This window comes from Mauremys mutica, unplaced genomic scaffold (genome assembly GCF_020497125.1).
Source record: "Mauremys mutica isolate MM-2020 ecotype Southern unplaced genomic scaffold, ASM2049712v1 Super-Scaffold_100412, whole genome shotgun sequence".
NCBI lineage: Eukaryota > Metazoa > Chordata > Testudines > Geoemydidae > Mauremys > Mauremys mutica.
Genome location: NW_025423335.1, coordinates 105,153 through 123,403, shown reverse-complemented (window position 1 = coordinate 123,403; position 18,251 = coordinate 105,153). Strand labels below are relative to the sequence as shown.

Genomic DNA, 18,251 nt, shown 5'->3' with positions numbered 1-18,251 from the left:
GGTCATGGCACGGCAGGGACAGCCCCGCTCCACCCAGCCCAGTACAAGGGCACTGTTCACAACCCGGGAGCCGCCAGACGCACACTGGCCAGCCCAGCCCTGCGCTGCCATCGTGCTTCTTCCCCTGGGGGAGGGCCCGTGCTGCACCATGCTACCCCCCTGCCCATTGCCACAACCCCAGAGACCCCCACAGACCACCCTGCCCAGAAATCCCGACCCCCAACACCCAGTGCCACGCCCCCCTCTGACCCCCCCAATCCTCCCCGCCCAGTTCCCCTCTGACCCCCTGCGCCCAGCACCACACCCCCCAGAGACCCCCACAAAACCCCCCTGCCCAGCCCCCCTCTGACTCCTTACGCCCAGCACCACACCCCCTGGAGACCCCCACAACCCCCCCAGCTCACCACCCCTCTGACCCCCTGCGCCACACCCCCCAGAGACCCCTCCCAAACCCAGCTGCCCAGCACCGTTCTGACCCCCATGCCCAGCGCCATGCCACCTGGAGACCCCCCCACCCAGCACCGCTCGAACCCCCTACGTGCGGCACCACTCACCCCCAGAGACCCCCACAAACACCCATGCCCAGCACCCCTCGGACCCTCTACACCCAGCATCCCTACACCCGAAGACCCTCACAACCCCCCTGCCCACCACCCCTCGGACGCCCTATGCCTAGTGCCACACCGCCACCATTCAACTGCATGAATAATCAAGAGTCTTTACAATAACTGCATAGGCATTTCTGAAATGGTTTGCATGCCTGTAATCATGGTGATTTTATTGGTCCCCATTTCGCTATTGTTTATCTCTCTGGTCTCTGCCTGGTTGGTTGATTTTTTGATTTTTTTTTTTTTTGTTGCTGATCAAGTAATTTTGCTGGGTGTAAACCAATGAAGGGGGTGGGATCTAATTTGTTAAATAATCAAGTGACATTATGTTTGGATTGATTAGTTAAATTACAGTAAAATGACCGATGAAAGGCATAGCTGAGAATGAGGTGATACTGATAGGTGTATGACAGGTTTCAGAGTAGCAGCCATGTTCGTCTGTATCCACAAAAAGAACAGGAGGACTTGTGGCACCTTAGAGACTAACACATTTATTGTAGCATAAGCTTTCGTGGGCCACAACCCACTTCATCGGATGCATGTAGTGGAAAATACAGTAGGAAGAGAGAGATATACACAGAGAACATGAAACAATGGGTGTTACCATGCACACTATAAGGAGAGCGATCAGTCAAGGTGAGCTGTTCTCAGCAGGAGAGAAAAAGAACAGTTTGTAGTGGTAATGAAAATGGCCCATTCCCAGCAATTGACAAGATGTAAGGAACTGGGGGGACGGGGGAAGGATAAGCATGGGGAAATATTATGCACATGCCTGCGATTTATTCATGGCTGTCTTGTGACTGGTCTACGAATGATGCATTGTTGATGTAGGGTTACCCTGCTTATAGGACTGCAGTGTACAGCTCATACCTTCTAACTCCACGCTGAGTCTTAGATGGGTGGACATGCCATGTTTGCACTCAAGTAACTGTTTTCTCTTGTAAACAATTCTTGAGGAAATCTTTTGAGGACAAAAATGCAAATGTTTTGGCATACCTAAGGAGTAGCACCTATCCTGAAAGGAATGAAGAAAGCAGGCAGACTGAACCTGCGTTGATTTGCTGTCAACTTGTATTCCTTGCCTTCCAAAGACTTTTGTTCAGATAATGCTGACACATTACACTGAAAACTTCAGCCTGTAAACTTCAGTCCTGCTGTTCCAACACTGGGATTATTTGGAGTGTTAACCTTCCCTTCATTGGCACCAGGATTGGGATCTCTAGTTTTATTAAAATTCTCCAGAATTCTCCTTTGCTCTCTATGCTAGTGGTGCAACAAATGTATTGTGCAGTTACATGCGAAATGGGTATAAATTTTACCAAAAACCCTATGACTTTGCTTCATTTCTTAAGTACCACTGACCACTACGCTTACCTACATGCCTCCAGTTTCCATCCAGGACACACCACACAATCCATTGTCTACAGCCAAGCTCTAAGATACAACCGCGTTTGCTCCAATCCCTCAGACAGAGACAAACACCTACAAGATCTCTATCGAGCATTCTTAAAACTACAATGCCCACCTGCTGAAGTGAAGAAACAGGTTGACAGAGCCAGAAGAGTACCCAGAAGCCACCTACTACAGGACAGGCCCAACAAAGAAAGTAACAGAACGCCACTAGCTGTCACCTACAGCCCCCAACTAAAACCTCTCCAGAGCGTCATCAAGGATCTACAACCTATCCCGAAAGATGATCCCTCACTCTCACAGACCTTGGGAGACAGGCCAGTCCTCGCTCACAGACAGCCCCCCAACCTGAAGCAAATACTCACCAGCATGGTAAGGGGCCAGGGCCGAGGGGTTGGATAACGGGCAGGGAGTCCTGGGGACAGTCAGGGGATAGGGAGCAGGGTGGGGGTTGGATGGGGCAGAGGTTCTAGAGGCGGGGGTGGTCAGGGGACCGGGAACGGAGGGGTTGGATTGTGGGAGTTCTGGGGGGTCTGTCAGGACTTGGAGGGGGGTGGATAGGGGTCAGGGCAGTCAGGGGACAGGGAGCGGGGTGGGGTCCCGGGGCAGTGATGGGAGGGACTTCGGGGGGGGCGGTCAGGGGACAAGGAGCAGGACAGGTCGGGGATTCTGAGGGGGGGCAGTCAGGGGGCAGGAAGTGGGTGGGGGTCGGATAGGGAGCAGGGCAGGTTGTTTGGGGAGAGACAGCCTTCCCTACCTGGCCCTCCATACAATTTTGGAACCTTGATGTGGCCCTTGGGCCAAAAAGTTTGCCCACACCTGCCCTAATGTCTCCAAAAAGTGGCTTTGCGTTTTAATTTGATTGCATGATACGCTCTATACAGAAAGTCCGCGTTCACTCACAGCTTGCGTCCCCACTGCTGCGGCACCATTACCGGTACCGGTACTAAGATGTTGACGCTGCTATTTTCTAGTGCAGGGGTCGGCAACCGTTCAGAAGTGCTGTGCCGAGTCTTCATTTATTCACTCTGATTTAAGGTTTCGCGTGCCAGTAATACATTTTAATGTTTTTAGAAGGTCTCTTTCTATAAGTCTATAATATATAACTAAACAATTGTTGTATGTAAAGTAAATAAGGTTTTTAAAATGTTTAAGAAGATTCATTTAAAATTAAATTAAAATGCAGAGCCCCCAGGACCAGTGGCCAGGACCCGGGCAGTGTGAGTGCCACTGAAAACCAGCTCTTGTGCCGCCTTCGGCACCCACGCCACAGGTTGCCTACCCCGTTCTAGGGTATTCCCAGCTGCAGTGTAAACGTACCCAGTTAGGGGCCATTGACTTCCCAGGGCCTCAGCACATGTTTAAGTGTTTTCCTGAACCAGGCCCTTAGATTTAAGTCCCAAGCTCAGTGAGGAGTTCTGCCTACCTGGCAAAGGGCCGGATGAGGTACTCTGTGCCATTTGGACATCATGTCTCCCTGACAGCATTTCCCTCCTACTGAGCTGGCCGGGCCGGGCAAGCAACATAAGCTGCAGCAGGACACATAGTGACTATCATCACATCGGTCCCTGCGGGGCTTGACACTCTGATCTTACTTGGCCTTTCTGTGGTGAGGTTTCCAAGAAGGGGAGTAGCAGCTGAGCAGTGTTTACGGGAAGGAGGGAGAGCCCGCATGCAGTGGGGGAGCAGTTTTGCTGTGATACGGTAACTGCACCCAGCTAAATTTCACTCACCGCGAGAGACTCATCTGCTGCTATAAACGGGTGAGATGGACTTTCTCAAAACAAGAGCCTGCGGTTAAATGAAAACCACAAAGCGAAGTAGGCCCCAGCCTCTGAAGATGTGGAGCTGAGCTGTCTTGTTCAGCCCACCTACAATGAAAACGGAGATGTTTGAAAAATGAACTCCCTACTGCCTTTCCTCAAAGGGACCTGCAAGGACTGCACAGGGGGCTCTTTACAGGTGGGGAAACTGAGGCATAGAGCGGCAAATGACTTGGCCCAAAGCACATAGCAAGGAAGTTGCAGTGCAGGAATAGAACTCCTATATCCTGCTGCTCATGCTAGTACTCCAGCCCCATCCTAGAAGTCTCCAGGCAACTCCAGCGCTCACTTGGTGGCAGGCAACTTGCTGGAGATTAGCAGCAGCAAACGGGTAGTGCACCGAGAGGGTCAAATATTTCCCTGGGAGGCTCCAACCAACAGGGTCTTAAAAAGAAATGCACTGTGCAAACAATGCTTGCAGTCACGCGCCATCTCTGAACATCTGACAGCCCTACACATGAACTAACGGCGTCGGTTTTAGACAACGCCATGAAGATTATAGCCAGGGGGAGCGCGCTGTTCCGTTCAGCCCGCAGGCAGGCAGCCTCAAACGGAACAGGGAAAGAATAGATCCTGGCTCCACCAGGATAAAGCAGAGTTTTAAAGTTTGCGTTAGATTCCGTGCTGCACAAGTCACTGTTCATACCGATAGGCAGTCGCCTGCAACGTGTGGGCGCCTTAGTCTAAGGAGGGGAAGCCCAGCATGTTTATGCTGAAGAGTGTGAAAACGACCGAGGTCTCCTAACCTGGACCCCAACAGCCCCCGTGGCTCTGGGCCAGTCCCAACCTGGCTGTAGATGGGATAGTACTTAACGAATCAGACATCCGTAACAGGCAACTATTAACAATCCCTTCACGGATGTGAAGCATTAGCGTCTCCAGAGCCCACCCCACAGGATCTGTGTTACTGAAACACACTGTGCCCTGACACGGCTGGTTAGCATCCAACGTGCCACGTGCATGGGTAACATACTGCAGCCTCAATGTAGCATTGATGTTTACCGCTTCTCTGCGCTGTCAAACTGGCACTTTTACTCCACCCGAAAGAGACGAGGTTTCAGGTTAAGTCAAGTGATTCATTTTTATTTATAATTGCATGTATATAAAAAAAACCACAGGATTTCTGAATTCCCCTTTACAATATTAACTATTAACAAAACAAAACAAAAAGTCTACTGGCAAGACCAGGGGCGGCTCTAGGGATTTTGCTGCCCCAAGCACGGCAGGCAGGCTGCCTCCGGCGGTTTGCCTGTGGAGGGTCCGCTGGTCCCGCAGCTTCAGCAGTACTTGCTTGGCGCGCCGGGGCCTGGAGCTGCCCCTGGGCAAGACATCAAGTAAGGCAGGGCCTAACCTCCAGCCTCCAGAAGATTCGCCAGTTAGCTGGCCTCTGGAATGAGATATGAATGTTCCCATGTAACAGGCAGGCAGCCACCGGCAAGAGTTTTCTTTTTTACATCCAATGGATGAGAGGAACTGCTATTTGCCAGACTCCTGATTTAGATTGTGCTGGTGCATCTCTGCTGTTTTCTGTGGCAAAGGGACGTCTTGCATCCATGAATGATTTAGAAGGTCTTCAAAGGATGGCCTCTCGGAGGGCCTCAAGTCCAGACACCATTCAATGAGGTGCTGGCACTCTGGGGAGAGAAAACGAGCAGTCAGTGAGAATGTGCTGCTGAGTAATGTCTGGGAAGCCTACAAGCCTCCCTCTTTTACCACCTGCAAGTCTGCTTTGGGATCTGCCTTGCTTGCTTCACATGGCTGTGGAATTGATCTAGGATACACAACTGCGGCTACGAGAATAGCATAGCAGAAGTAGACGTACTTAGATCGACTCACCGCGGCGTCTTCATAGAATCTCAGGGTTGGAAGGGACCTCAGGAGGTCATCTAGTCCAACCCCCTGCTCAAAGCAGGACCAAACCCAACTAAATCATCCCAGCCAGGGCTTTGTCAAGCCTGACCTTAAAAACCTCTAAGGAAGGAGATTCCACCACCTCCCTAGGGAACCCATTCCAGTTCTTCACCACCCTACTAGTGAAAAAGTTTTTCCTAATATCCAACCTAAACCTCCCCCTCTGCAACTTGAGACCATTACTCCTTGTTCTATCATCTTCTACCACTGAGAACAGTCTAGATCCATCCTCTTTGGAACCCCCTTTCAGGTAGTTGAAAGCAGCTATCAAATCCCCCCTCATTCCTCTCTTCTGCAGACTAAACAATCCCAGTTCCTTCAGCCTCTCCTCATAAGTCATGTGCTCCAGCCCCCTAATCATTTTTGTTGCCCTCCGCTGGACTCTCTCCAATTTATCCACATCCTTCTTGTAGCGTGGGGCCCAAAACTGGACACAGTACTCCAAATGAGGCCTCACCAGTGCTGAATAGAGGGGAATGATCACATCCCTCGATCTGCTGGAAATGCCCCGACTTATACAACCCAAAATGCCATTAGCCTTCTTGGCAACAAGGGCACACTGTTGACTCATATTCAGCTTTTCGTCCACCGTAACCCCTAGGTCCTTTTCTGCAGAACTGCTACCCAGCCATTCGGTCCCTAGTCTGTAGCAGTGCATGGGATTCTTCCATCCTACGTGCAGTACTCTGCACTTGTCCTTGTTGAACCTCATCATATTTCTTTTGGCCCAATCCTCTAATTTGTCTAGGTCCCTCTGTATCCTATCCCTACCCTCCAGCGTATCAACCACTCCTCCCAGTTTAGTGTCATCTGCAGACTTGCTGAGGGTGCAGTCCACACCATCCTCCAGATCGTTAATGAAGATATTGAACAAAACCGGCCCCAGCACTGACCCTTGGGGCACCCCACTTGATACCGGCTGCCAAGTGAACATGGAACCATTGATCACTACCCGTTGAGCCCGACCATCTAGCCAGTTTTCTATCCACCTTACCGTCCATTCATCCAGCCCATACTTCTTTAACTTGCTGGCAAGAATACTGTGGGAGACTGTATCAAAAGCTTTGCTAAAGTCCAGAAATAGCACATCCACTGCTTTCCCCTCATCCACAGAGCCAGTTATCTCATCATAGAAGGCAATTAGATTAGTCAGGCATGACTTGCCCTTGGTGAATCCATGCTGACTGTTCCTGATCACTTTCCCCTCCTTCAAGTGGTTCAGGATTGATTCCTTGAGGACCTGTTCCATGATTTTTCCAGGGACTGAGGTGAGACTGACTGGCCTGTAGTTCCCTGGATCTTCCTTCTTCCCTTATTTAAAGATGGGCACTACATTAGCCTTTTTCCAGTCATCTGGGACCTCCCCCGATCGCCTTGATTTTTCAAAGATAATGGCCAATGGCTCTGCAATCTCATCGGCCAACTCCTTTAGCACCCTCGGATGCAGTGCATCCGGCCCCATGGACTTGTGCTCGTCCAGCTTTTCTAAATAGTCCCGAACTACTTCTTTCCCCACAGAGAGCTGGTCACCTCCTCCCCATACCGTGCTGCAGAGTGCAGCTGTCTGGGAGCTGACCTTGTCTGTGAAGACAGAGGCAAAAAAAGCATTGAGTACACTAGCTTTCTCCACATCCTCTGTCACTAGGTTCCCTCCCTCATTTAGCAGTGGGGGAGACGGTGAGTCGACAGCTGCCATCCCCCCATCGACTCCGCCTGAGCCTCTCATGGCGCTGGAGTACAGGAGTCGACGGGAGAGCGCTCAGGGGTCGATTTATCACATCTAGACTACACACAATAAATTGACCCCCCCAGCTCGATCTCACAGCATCGATTCCGGCCGGAGCGTAGACCTGCCCTAGATATGGTTTCTTAGTTACTTCCCCCACCCTAGTACGTAGGTGAACCAGGTCCCATCTTTGGATGGAGACTCCAAACATACACAAGGGAGCAAATTAGCAGGGCAAGTCCATGAGCAGCCCATCCTCCCCCACCATTCATACGCAGGCTAATAGCAAAAATCAACTTTCCCTTCCCCAGTGAGATGATGAAACGGGAGAGCTACTCGGTTCAAGCTCTTTTGTCATTTCCACTTTCTGTCAGACTGCTTCATCAGCCAGCGGCAGTAGCCACATTAAAGACCCCAGCGAGTGGCAGGAGAGTCAAGTGCTGAAGTGAACGACAACAGTGAGCTCTGAAGCAGCTGACTAAGGCAGGGAAGACAGCGGGGTCCCCAGCATTTCCCCGGGATTCAATAGCATGGAACATCTCATTGAGTTTAAGACATGAAGGGACCACTAGATCACAGACTATGCCTTGCATGTCTCATTGGTTGCATGAAGTGATGGTAAATGCACCTCTGTGTCGTCATATTATCGCTCTGTCAGTGTGGCATTCAGGCTAAGCAGCGGTTCGCCCAACTCTAACACTACCAAGGAGTGTGCTCACCTGGAGAGACGCTCTGCGGAAAGCAGACCCGGCCCTTAATAATCTCCTCATCATGTTCAAAGGGGAGATTCCTGCAGACCATGTCATAGAGCAGGACCCCCAGAGACCAGACTGTGGCTGACCTGGCATGATATTGGTGATTGAGGATCATTCTGGGGGGCTGTACACTCTGGTCCCTGTAGAGGAGATCAGAGGAGCATGGTTAGCAGAAATAGTTCACCTCTTACCCTAAGCAGAGCAACCAGATATTAATGATTTGTTCAGGTGTTATCAGGGTGACCAAGAGACCAAGTCTGGTACTTCAGCCCCAAACTTAGGTTGCAATATCTTAATATTGTTTAACTCTCAGCCCAGTTTGATTGGGATTTAAACCCCAGCAGCTGTGCTAGGGCATAGACTACAAATGAAGCAGAACCAAATGGAGTGCAACCAACCATGTTTCCCAGCTGCAATACAAGCCACAATACGTAACAGCTTTCTTAAGGCCACCGTTATTCTGACTTCATCTCTGTCAATGTAACCATTTCTCAGTGAGGTAAAGAGAGAGGCAGCTTGCAGATGCTTCAGTCCATGGTGACCCAGTGCAGCCAGAGCATTTGGGGAGGTGCTGAGGCCTTGTCTACTGCACAAGGACCCCAGACAACCTTACAGTCCTTTCTACATAAAAGTGTTTCCTTGCTTAACCCAAAGAAGAGTTTATTCCTTTTCTGGCACTGACTACTGTTGAGTCAGGCAGGGATAAAGCCTGCCTACTCCAGAGCTGGGAAGAAAGGTTTGTTGTACAACGTCAAGGGAGTGGTTTTAGTTTGTACCGTTGTGCATGTGATAATTATGCTTGGAACCCTGTTTTGGCCTCTGCAGAGGCTTACGCCCTTTGCCTTTGTTGTATCTGATCTCTTCCCTTCTGGCAGGAAGAGGAGACTGAGGTCAGAGCTCCTAGTCTGGTTTCTGGCCACTTGACTGTTGTTTACAAACTTTGGGTTGTAAAAAGAAACCTGATGTCCCACCAGGGGGCACCACTAGCTTGGGAAATTCTGCAGGAGATGGGTGGTTGGGAGGGGCAAACCCATCCCTTGTCATGAGCCGTTACATTAAAAACAAAAAATGCAGCACCCATCCAGCAGGGCAGAAGCAAAACAAACCCTCAACAACAAACTGATCTGGTTTTTTGAAAGTCAAGGGCCCTATCCTGAATCTGCCTTTCTAGTGGGTCAGAAAGAATGCCTGCTGCTCTGTTTATCTGTCCCCCACGCAGATCCCTGAACCAAGGTCAAACAGTCCTCCCTGGGTCTGGAGCTCCCCCCTCCCCAAAGATCTGACTCAGGTGCCTTTGAGGAGCAGAGGAAAGGGAGCCAGCTGTAAGCAGATCTCCCACCGATCCTATTTCACAACATTCATCTCGTGACAAAATGCAACTTTCCAATGAAACAAATAATTTAGCCAGATGGCGGAGACAGCAGCTTCTCCTCTTGATCCCCTCCCCACATTGATGTCCATCCATCCCCACAGAAAGAAACTGCACAAGAGCCCTCTTCTTTATCCTTGAGGGGGGAGGGGGAGGACTTCCCCTCCCCTGCATTCTAGCTGGTAGATTAGGTTAGGATCCAGCACCTGAGCAGCCATGACTGCAGAGAGGTTTCACTCAATCTTTCTCCATCTAGGAGGTGAGGCAGATCCTGTTTGCACCACCCCTGGAGGGTGGAATACCAGCCAGACCCCTGCTGAAATGCTACAGATGTCGTGGACCTAGAGAAAACCAAATCACTGGAACCAGAGCCCAACTTTCTCCTCTTATTGCTCACAGGGACTCCAGAGATTGATGCTTGTGAGTTCACACCCGGTTTCTGCCATGTGCCCCGCCCCCAGCCCCTGCATGACATGGGCAGCTACCACCGGTTAACACCCAACCAAAGGGCAAACACATTTGTGAAATGCTTTTTGGATACAAGGCAGGGAGGAAAACCCCAAAGGTATCAAAGCTGCACATCACACAACAGTATATTTAGCAAATGAGAATGGCAGGGGGAGGAGGGAACAAACCATTCCCTGGCTGGGAAGTTACTGCACATTTACAGGCAGGGAACAACTCATTTCAAAGAGGAATTTCCCTGGATTCCCTCCCTACGCAGATAAAATAGAAGGGGATGGAAACAGACACTCACCATCAAAATCAGTGTACACTGTGTCCTTGAGTAATGCCCCAGACCCAAAATCTATGGAGTTTCAGTTCCCTGATGTTCAGATCAACCAGGATGTTCTCGTCCTTGATATCCCGGTGCAATACCCCACAGCTATGACAGTGCTGAACCGCCTCCACAACCTGGTGGAAAAAGCTGCGGGTCTGCTCCCTCGGGGAGAGCACCCCGCTCCGTGATGAAGTCAAACAGGTCCTGCACAGGATCCGGTCGCTCCAAAACCAAGACGAAGCTGTCCGGTCTCTCAAACCAGTCCAAGAGCTGAATGACCCCCGGAAGCCTGAGCCCACTCTCTTCAGGAGCAGGATCTCCATAGGCACTCTGCTCCCGCAAGGCTTCACAGAGAGAGAAAGGAGAGCTCCATCAGAGGCAGGCAAACCCACCCACCAAGTCAAGAGCTACTGTGACGAGGTGGGACTGGTTTTAATGTTCCCTCTGAATACTGGGGGGGCCCTCAGCTCTGGCCGACCCTCTGTGGCCTGGCAACTAATGGCCAGGCCCTTCCTCCCTGCAGACTACGGGTGCCATCGAGCACCCCCGACCTAAAGGGGGGCAGGAAACTGGAAGGGCCTGGCTGGTGCAACTCTTCCCCCATGAAGAGGGGGATGCTGGGGCATCCCTGGGAACTTCCCCAGGTCACTGGCTGAAGTGACCCCGCTCAGTTCGTTCTCGAAGGGGGGAGAGGTGTGATGAAGTGGGACTGGTTTTAATGTTCCCTCTGAATACTGCAGGGGGGGGGGAGGGCTCAGCTCTGCCTGACCCTCTGTTGCCTGGCAACTAATGGCCAGGCCCTTCCCCCCTGCAAGGGGATGCTAAAGGTGTTGGAGCCAAAGAGATCAGGTGACCTCCTGGCCCGGGAAAGAGACTCAGCCCAGAGAGGAGGGGCTGGAGGGGGTTTGGGAGTTTTTGGAAGCTGGCTGGGGAATGGAGGGGAGCCCCGAGGAGGCTCGGGCCTCCCGGTGGGGCGGTGGCCTCCCTGGGGCCCCAGATGGACCTAACTAAGGGGGGGTCTTGTGGTCTGTACCGGCAAGACCTGGTTTGGACCGTGTTCTTGTCATCTAAATAAACCTCTGTGTTACTGGCTGGCTGAGAATCACGTCTGACTGCAAAGTGGGGGGGCAGGACCCTCTGGCTTCCCCAGGACCCCGCCGGGGTGGACTCGCTGTGGGAAGCACACGGAGGGGCCTGCTGAATGCTCCACGGGAGAGGAGGCTCCCCAAAGTCCTGACTGGCTTTGTGGGGAGCAGTTCCAGAGCATCGCCCGGGGACTCAGTGACACCTACGACACCTTCACTACAGAGCCAAGACCATGCAATGCAGAGCCACAGCACATATCCCTGCCCAAGACACTTACCAGCTCTCCCCAGTTAGAAACCCGGTCCCGGTCCACGTGCTTGATGGCTACCTAGGACAGAACCAGCCAGACAATCAGAATCGGGTCAGGCAACCCCAGAAAGAGGGGGAGGCAAACAAGGGACCAGTGAAGGGGAGGCAAGATGGTGGCTATGCCAGGGCAAAGCAAAGGAGATGTAACGGGGTAAGGGACGGGTTTCTCACCAAAGGCGGAGCTCTAGAGAGCAGCGTGCATGGGGAGCGGGCTTCAGGGGTGGGGTGGGGGGTCCCTGTCCAGGTTCTACTCACCGGGGCGCTGTCCGACAGGCGGGTGCCCAAGTAGACAGAACCAAAGCCACCACTTCCCAGCAGCGGGCCCACCTGGTACAGCTTCTCCAGCGGCTCCTTGTCCTTCCCTGCAGGCAGAGAGGCACAGACACCAGGATCAGACCCAGCTGTGTCCTCAAAAGACCGGGCCAACCCTCCAAACCGGACCAGAGCCACATCCCTCCTCAGAACGACTCCTAACCCCCCCAAACTGGAGCAGACCCACATCCCTCCCCAAGCCAAACTGGAGCAGACCCACATCCCTCCTCAGAACGACCCCCCACCCGCCAAAACCGGACCAAACCCACATCCCTCCCCAAGCCAAACTGGAGCAAACCCCCATCCCTCCTCAGAATGACCCCCCACACCCCGAAACCAGACCAGACCCACATGTCCAATTGGTCAAGCCCTTGGGCAGTTGATTGGCCCACTGGCCCTACTTAAGCCAGCAGCAAGCACAGAAAAGTATCCAAAACAACTGAGCTCCACCCTGCTCTGGACTGTGCACCTTATGCTTCTTGATTTCCTGGCATCCTTACCCAGCTTGAATCCTGGCATCTGACTTGTGGTTCTGGACCTCCAGTTTGTTTCCTGGCTCTGGCCTCCTGGTATCCTGATCTGGGCTTAACTCTGGTTCCAATTTCTTGTTTGTCTTCTGATCTCCCGGTATCCTGACTCAGCTGACTCCTAACTGCTGTTGCATGACTGCAGACTCTGGCTGCAACTACTAAAATCTAACTACCCATGACCTGGCCTTGACAAGGGGAGTTCTTTGCATCCCAGCACAAAAGGAGGGGAAAGAGATCTTCACACAATTTAATTAAGCATCAACTGTACCACTTAAAGCAGCAATTAAATTTTATTAACTGCTGTCTCAGTCTTAACTATAACATCTCTGCTGTAACATTAGTTGTGTTTTCTGGGTGTTTATACAAATGCTATGTATTTTTTTTAATTACCTACTAGCTAATTAGGTAGCTGAATGACCCCCCCCTCCCCCGAAGCCTGAGCTTCTAATTGACACAAATTCCTCAACATCTCTTTTAACCCCTGTAGCAGGGGGCTGGTGCAAAAGCACCTAATTAGCCCCTGCTCAGCCAGCCCCAATCAGGAGAAATAGATTGGGGCTGGGGAGAAGTCTGGTGCCTGGCCTCTGGAACTGGCTGCACCTGTGGGCCTGCTCGTTGATGAGCTATAAAGGCAGGCTGGCTGGCAGCCAGTGTAAGGGGGGAATGGCCAGGGAAGGGACAGTCTCTAGGCTGAAGGGAGACTCCCTGTAAAGTTTGTAAATAGTATTGCTGGTGGTGGGAACTGTCTGTAAATAAAAGCCACGGGTGCTGCAGTAAGAAAAGCCTCACAGTGCTTTATTGGTAGAGAGAAAGAGCTCAGCAGGGAGGCAGCCCAGGAAAGGACCCGGTTACAACCCCCCAACTCATTCAAATAGTAAAGTAACTCAGAACTTCAACTCTGTTGGCCATCTTTTCATCTAGTACTTGACTTCAGTGCCTATATTTAACACAGTGTTTTGTAGTATTTCTGTCCATCTCTCCTGGAACCATTGACACATCTGACACCCTTGTGATTCACTTTACAGGAATGTTCTGTTGCTTGCAGCTATACCACTTTGGACTGTGATCTTGACACCAATGTCCAATCATGTAAGCAGGTGCAGGCCTGGTCAGTACTTGGATAGGAGACCGCCAAGGAAAATTCAAGTGCTACAGGAAGTAATGTTTATGGATTTCTTTGGCAGAACTCTTATCATAGAATCTCAGGGTTGGAAGGGACCTCAGGAGGTCATCTAGTCCAACCCCCTGCTCAAAGCAGGACCAAACCCAACTAAATCATCCCAGCCAGGGCTTTGTCAAGCCTGACCTTAAAAACCTCTAAGGAAGGAGATTCCACTACCTCCCTAGGTAACCCATTCCAGTTCTTCACCACCCTACTAGTGAAAAAGTTTTTCCTAATGTCCAACCTAAACCTCCCTCTCTGCAACTTGAGACCATTACTCCTTGTTCTGTCATCTTCTACCACTGAGAACAGTCTAGATATATCCTCTTTGGAACCCCCTTTCAGGTAGTTGAAAGCAGCTATCAAATCCCCCCTCATTCTTCTCTTCTGCAGGCTAAACAATCCCAGTTCCCTCAGCCTCTCCTCATAAGTCATGTGCTCCAGCCCCCTAATCATTTTTTTGCCCTCCGCTGGACTCTCTTCAATTTATCCACATCCTTCTTGTAGTGTGGGGCCCAAAACTGGACACAGTACTCCAAATGAGGCCTCACCAGTGCTGAGTAGAGGGGAATGATCACATCCCTTGATCTGCTGGAAATGCCCCTACTTATACAACCCAAAATGCCATTAGCCTTCTTGGCAACAAGGGCACACTGTTGACTCATATTCAGCTTTTCGTCCACCGTAACCCCTAGGTCCTTTTCTGCAGAACTGCTACCCAGCCATTCGGTCCCTAGTCTGTAGCAGTGCATGGGATTCTTCCGTCCTAAGTGCAGGACTCTGCACTTGTCCTTGTTGAACCTCATCATATTTCTTTTGGCCCAATCCTCTAATTTGTCTAGGTCCCTCTGTATCCTATCCCTACCCTCCAGCGTATCAACCACTCCTCCCAGTTTAGTGTCATCTGCAAACTTGCTAAGGGTGCAGTCCACACCATCCTCCAGATCGTTAATGAAGATATTGAACAAAACCCGCCCCAGCACCGACCCTTGGGGCACTCCACTTGATACCGGCTGCCAACTAGACATGGAACCATTGATCACTACCCGTTGAGCCCGACCATCTAGCCAGTTTTCTATCCACCTTACCGTCCATTCATCCAGCCCAGACTTCTTTAACTTGCTGGCAAGAATACTGTGGGAGACTGTATCAAAAGCTTTGCTAAAATCCAGAAATAGTACATCCACTGCTTTCCCCTCATCCACAGAGCCAGTTATCTCATCATAGAAGGCAATTAGGTTAGTCAGGCATGACTTGCCCTTGGTGAATCCATGCTGACTGTTCCTGATCACTTTCCCCTCCTTTAAGTGGTTCAGGATTGATTCCTTGAGGACCTGTTCCATGATTTTTCCAGGGACTGAGGTGAGACTGACTGGCCTGTAGTTCCCTGGATCTTCCTTCTTCCCTTTTTTAAAGATGGGCACTACATTAGCTTTTTTCCAGTCATCCGGGACCTCCCCCGATCGCCATGATTTTTCAAAGATAATGGCCAATGGCTCTGCAATCTCATCGGCCAACTCCTTTAGCAACAATACTGAAATAAATGACTCAGTCAAGCCTCCCCTCTGGGATGCGCCTGAAAAAAATTATTTTGGATAACATATAAAACTGCTTAGGAATAGGGGAGTTCACTCAAGTAGCCTCACTGAATTCCAGTTTAGATCATTATATTGCCCCTCCTAAAACTCCATGGATTTTCAGACGCATGAGGCATCCCTTACTTTCTAGCCTAGACTGTCACATATTGTTTGTAACTAAACAGAAGCCATATACAAAATGAAATATGGCAATGTTTTGCAGCATATAAAGGATTTTACAAATCTCTCTTCTTAAAGGTTTGGACTTTGCCATCTATCCTTTATAACATGCCGCAGTTTTGCAATTCAGAAATTCAGATCACTTTTCCTTTTTTAAGGATTAGCAAGAATTCTGTCTCACCTGCAAACTTGGCACAACAGGCTTCACCCACTTTTGGTCTGAAGGAGTGATTGTTCTGAGTGCTGCAATATTCTACCAGTTCAGTCATCAACCTACACAACTTCTCTTGATCTACTAAAAATAAGTGAACAGAATTTGTTAGTACTGCATGATGTTTCAAGCCTGATAAATATACATACCATAGGCAGGGCCGGCTCTAACATTTTTGCTGCCCCAAGCAAAAACAAAGAGGGCCGCCCCCCCGTGTTGCGTCGCCCAAGACCCCGCCCCCGAGCATCGCGTTGTCCAAGTCCCTGCCCCCGAGCATCCCCCAAGACCCCACCCCCGAACGTCGCCCCGCCCTAGTCCCCGCCCCCAAGCGTCGCGCCGTGCCGCCCTAGTCCCCGCCCCCCGAGTGTCCCGTCACGCCGTCCTAGTCCCCGCCCCCCCGAGTGTCCCGTCGCGCCGCCCTAGTCCCCGCCCCCCCGAGCATCCCGTCGTGCCGCCCTGCCCTAGTCCCCGCCCCCCGAGCGTCGCGTCGCACCGCCCAAGTCCCCGCCCCTTGAGCGTCACGTCGTGCCGCCCAAGTCCCCGCCCCTGGAGCGCCGCGCCGCCCAAGTCCCCGCCCCTCCAGCACGGCGCCGCGCCTCCCATGCCCCGCCCCCCCAGTGCCGCCCGACCGAACCAAAAAAACCAAAACCAAACCCCGATCGCCGCTACGTCCCGAGGTGCCGCCCCAAGCACGTGCTTGGTAGGCTGGTGTCTGGAGCCGGCCCTGTCTGCTGTGTCAGCTATCTGCAGAGCTGGGACAGCACACAGGGGGAGTACACGCACGCAGCCGATTGATATCAACATTGAACAGAGCAGAGCACCGCACTGGTAGCATCTGACAACACACACAACATAAAACTATGGTGTCAAGTATCAGAGGGGTAGCCGTGTTTGCTGCTTTTACAGAACCAGACTAAGAATCCTGTTGTTGGGGACTTTAACGCCGACAGCGAAATTCGTTGTCTGTTCACAGAGAGACAGGCAACACCAGCAAGGTCCGATCAAAAGCCTTTTATTGACAAGTGCACGCATCAACAAAAGGCCGCTCGTCTCCAGTGAGAACCAGCAGCACTTTTCAGCTTAGTATTAGCCTATATAGACAGTTTTATTACGTCATACATCACTCACTTGAGCAAAACCCACCCCCCTTTGTTTAACAACTTAAAACTAGACACTTTTAATATACACACATGCCTAGACTTTATGTCTACAACTTTAGATTATTAATTATCTCTTAACAACACCCAAAAGTTAGAAATACAGGGGAGTTTTTAAACAAACCTATAACTCAACCAAAAAGTTAGAATCTGAACCGTGGGATGCTAGAGTTCCTTATCAGCTCTTCAAACACTGTCCTTAGCACAGCTAATGGCATGCCAGCAATGCAATCCCTGGCTTATCTCACGTTTTCCAGGACTCTGTAAGACAATGCTGCTTTTCAGTACTTTTCCACTCTGGGATTACCCAGAAACCTCTGGTAGCCTGATTTCAATCAGGTTGGCATAACTGTTTTGCCTGCTATATTTTCATTCAGGCCTAACACTGTGGCACCTTATAGACTAACAGACGTTTTGCAGCATGAGCTTTCGTGGGTGAATACCCACTTTGTCGGATGCAAGTAGTGGAAATTTCCAGGGGCAGGTATATATAAGCAAGCAAGAAGCAAAACTATGGGTCATCCAATAAAATTAGCAGGCAGAAGGTTTAAAACAAACACAAGGATGTACTTCTTCACCCAATGCACGCTCAACCTGTGGAACTTGGTGCCACAGGATGTTAAGAAGGCCCAATGTATAAATGGGTTCAAAAAAGTTCATTAATGGCTATTAGCCAAGACAGTCAGGGACGCAACCCCATGCTGTAGGTGTCCCTAAACTTTGACTGCCAGAAGCCGGGATTGGAAAACGTCAGTGGCCCCGCCCCCCGGGCTCGCTCCGGTACCTAGAGGCTGCAGCTCCGCAGCGGGGGCGGAGCCCGGGGCGGCCCCAGCGGGAGCAGGGCCCGGCCCGGGCACGGGGGGGGGCGGGATTAACGGGCCCCGGCACAGACCGCGCTGCTCCGCCCAGGCTCCCAGCTCACAATGGAGCAGCCACGCGGCGCTCATCCAGCAGCTGATCACGCTCCGCCCCACCCCCTGATCTGCGCATGCCCAGAGCCGGGAACCGCAACCCGAACTACATCTCCCAGCCTGCCCCGGGGCGCTCCCGCCCTCTCCAGCCCAGGTAAGGGAGGGGTCAGCATGTAAAACTGCGCATGCTCCCTGTGAGCCCTGCTGGGGGTAGGAGAATAAAGCTGCCGCTGTCGCCTCCGTGTGAACCGGTGAGTGAGAGACCCCCGGGGGGGGGCGGGCGGCCGGGAAAGTGACTCTGCCCCGGGGAACCTGGGAGAAGCCTCGGAGCTGCCTCGGCCCCCGGGGAGCTGCAGCAGGATCCGCCCCGGCACCGCTGGGATTGGGGGGGGGTGTCAGGCAGGGAGGGGAGAAGCCGGAGTTGGGGAGGGGG

At 51.6% G+C, this 18,251-nt stretch overlaps 1 pseudogene; it reads right to left on the bottom strand.

The window, feature by feature from the left end:
• Positions 1-5,317: 5,317 nt before the first annotated feature.
• On the bottom strand, positions 5,318-18,101 carry LOC123361212 (annotated as a pseudogene).
• Positions 18,102-18,251: the final 150 nt, after the last annotated feature.